Here is a 3875-nt window from a genome sequence, read left to right as displayed (position 1 = left end):
ACTAGTTGTTCCTGGTTGTTTATTAGTTGTTCTAGGGGGACTAACTAGCTTCTAATCCTCTCTATTCTGCCATCTTAACTCCCCCATGAGAACGCTTAATATGTTAATATGAAAATGGTGCACATGACTTTCATTCACTTCCATTAGCAAGGACTGTCAAACAACCATTGCTAACAATACAGGAGACTAGAAAATATAGTCTGCATGCCTAGGAATTTGAGGGAGAAACAGCTTTGATGAATATCTAGCTAATTTCTACAGTAGGCTGATCACCTGGTCACCAAATATCCATTTCACCCTTATTCCATACAAAACAGCAACAACATTTTCACCATCACTTCAAGGGTGCAAACTATGGTTCTGTCAAATCTGACTCAATCAGTGCTTTCATGTAATGCCTTTCAGGAATACCTTTTTCTGGTTTTAACCTCAAAACTGTGAAGCACCAGCAACCAAAATCAATATCAGCAAACTAGTGCTTATAAGCCTTCACAGTTGACATTTCAACTTCCCACATCTTCAGTGGGACTCAGGGCCTTTGTTCACATTTGTTTAGATACATTTCCAGTGAGATCAAATAAAAAAGCTTCTGATTTCTCTCTAGATTGGAAACAACATTGTAGTTGGTTGATAGAACTTGAGGCAAACCAAGAATTAAAAATGACAAGAAACTTAAAAAAAAATACACTATCTATAAAATAGAGGATATAGATACTAGCTTTCAAAATTCAGCCATGTGCAGCTGTTCCTATCCCATGGCACAGATTAAAAAGTTAGAGACACTATCCCAACTTAACGCATGGATGTTGGGATATGTGAAAAATATAAATAAAAATATGATGGAAAAATAGACTTTGAATTAATATCAAAGATATTTTACAAGGATGGCATAATTTACTTTTTCTGTTCAGCAATGCACATAAAAAATGCCCTCATAATTCTAGTTTTCAAGTTTTAGATTTGCTGAGCTTGTCTTTTCGTGTTTTTGAAGCACAGGTATCAAAAGAAAATTGCAAACCACCTGATATTTTATGAGCATTATTTGTTATGTCACACCACAGTTTAAATGTAACATATTCTGAGACCAGTACAGCACTTCATACACACAAGGAAAAACATTTTTGAAAGACAATTTACAACTGACATGAGGGTAACTGTGAGTGAGAGAATTGGCATTAAGAATGTTTTCAGAGATTCTGAGCAACAAGATAAATGTTTAGTAGGTAGCACAATTCATACAAGATCTGGAAAGATTGAGTCAAGTTATCTTTCACTGTGAGGGAAAAGTGTTTTAAAAATTAAGATTGGTTATTTCAACTTGTTTATCTAGACAGGTTCTGAAAATACATTTATCTCATTTCTTCATTATCCATTTGTACCCACCATGTAATAACTCAGTCTTAAACTGGAGATGAAAGTATGTTAATATTAGCTACTTATTGTTCATCAAGTCCTCTGTTAGAGCCATTTCATATGCTTCCATTTAATCCCCAGAGTAAATACAATTATTATATTTAATGACTATATTACAAACCTAAAGGATCCTGGTTTTGTGCAACCTGAAGTTTACATATTTTTTGTGGCCATGCTTTTTTTTTCGTATTTTGTATACAGGAAGAACTCTTTGCAAGTGAGTGACATTGGAACTTTCATTTCTTTAGCTTAATGGTAACTCTGCCTCTATTCATGGTAGAGATGAGAAAACTTAAGTCCTAGAAAAGACAAGTAACTTTTACAGTAATAAGTGGTAAAGCTGACACTCAAACCAAGTCTTTCTCAGTAGACCATTTTCTTTCAACTAAAAATGTGGATGATTAGGATATTGAACTAAAAAGAAATGGGGAATGTACATCAACCTGGGTTGAGGCTTTGATTACCTTATTTGCTATTCCTTTACTTGTGGGCCCAAATAGTCTGTTAGACTTGTGTAGAATATCATAGAAGTTATTTCTGTCTCTCTTCTCTACTCTTAGAGAAGTCAATTTATTCTTTTATTAGGATAATTATGGCATTGTATAGTAATTATCTCCATCTCTTTCTTTCTCCTCCCCTAGAATGAAAGTTCATCAAAGGAAGTTACTATATTTACTGATCTATCTCCAGTGCTTAATAAAGTACTTGAAATGCAGCAAGTTCTCAATGACTACTTGCAGTGTATTTGAATAAATAATGGACAGCCTTTTTTCCCCACTAAATGAATTTTTTCATGGATACAAATCTGTAAAAGTATAACTAATAGTTATGATCCAGAAAAGTTTTTAATACTAAAGCCTGTGTTTAAGATTCTCAAGTCAGAGAATGGGACTATAATCAATAGATATTCTCTCAGAAATCTCTTGAGAGTTCTAAGAATCACCTATCTCAAGACATCACAATTATTGTGTCAATGATGATGGATAACTGTATTTTACAGTACATACTGCTTGGGGAAATAATTTTTGAATTTTTGAGTGTTTGGCTCCTCCATTGAAAATTTGGATTTCATACATTTTTCCAGTGTCCATGAAACCATAAAGTAATTGAAGGCCAGAAAACACTACAGAGAAAAGTGTTAAGCAATTAGATAGCTCTATTTGGCATGCAATTACGTATATGTCAATAACTGTTAATAAATGGCAGAATCTAACTTTGAAAAAAATAATTTAAGCCAAAAGGAATATATTGACTCAAATGGAGAAAGCTAACAAGAGTGAAGCAGGCAAGAAAAGTGAAGCAGGGTGACAAAACCAAGAACTTAAGACATTTTGGTAATTCTCTTTTCTTCCCCTATTCCTTTTCTTCCTCCTTTCTCTTTTCTCTTTCCCGTCTCTCATTCGGTAATATTTTCTTCATTTCCCATACTGCAAATGTGCTTTCTCCAATTGAAAGTAAACATAACTGCCAACAAACTCCAGAGTTAAATCTGGAATGTGGACAAGTAAAGGAAAGAGACTCTGTCCTGCCTTCTGCAACCAGAATTTCCCATCACAGGTACCTACCCCACTGCACCTACTCAGACATGGAATCCATACATGTGATCAGCGACCAAAGGGACAAAACAATTTCCCAAAATAAGGGGTTCAACTTTAGGTATAAAAAGCAATACCATACATGTTTATCACAGTGACAGCTTTATATTACAATGAAATTATATATATCAAATATTTTCTGTAGTATATATCTCAGTTTATATGAAGGTGTTACATGCTGCATTCTACCAATTCCTAACACAACATCTCTCAATTAAATTTTTCCATAATTTAACATTCTCACAATTCATTACCCTGAAAATTCAATTGTTACCCTCTTATACCCATCTTTATGTGCATAAATAGTATTTAACACTTAACTTTTACTAGTGTCATCATTTTAATTCACTTTAATTCTGATCAGGATTTGTGATTCTAATTTATTGTTCATATAATTAAATATATGCAATAAAAATTTTTTTAATTGTCCCTCATTCATTCCAATTCCATACTGTCACTTACTAATGATGTCTCATACTGAAGGGATTTAAAATGAAAAAAAAAATTCAATTAAAACATCAATGTTTTGCCTTTCTTGAGTCTTTGTTCAGCAACTATCACAATTAGTATTAGAGCAGTCATCACTGTGACTAAATATATTTATTGAAATTTCCATTTAAAACTTTAAGATTTTATATTCTTTAACATTTGCCGCAAGAGTTTGATTATGTATATTAGTGGACACAAGTTTTCCATTTTGGAGATTTTTAATGATGGAGGGTTTTTTTTCAAGAACTTAGATTAAAATGTTATGAGCCAGTCTCCTATTTTTCTTCTCATTGTCATATCTCTGAAGCTTTCAATTTTTGTTAAATTTCCTAAGGTCTCAGGTCCAGTGGCTTAGATTAGCTCCATTAGTCTGCCATA

Source organism: Choloepus didactylus, chromosome 1 (assembly GCF_015220235.1).
Source record: "Choloepus didactylus isolate mChoDid1 chromosome 1, mChoDid1.pri, whole genome shotgun sequence".
NCBI classification, from domain to species: Eukaryota; Metazoa; Chordata; class Mammalia; order Pilosa; family Megalonychidae; genus Choloepus; species Choloepus didactylus.
The sequence above is the reverse complement of the archived record's forward strand: the minus strand, read 5'-3'. Positions refer to the sequence as shown.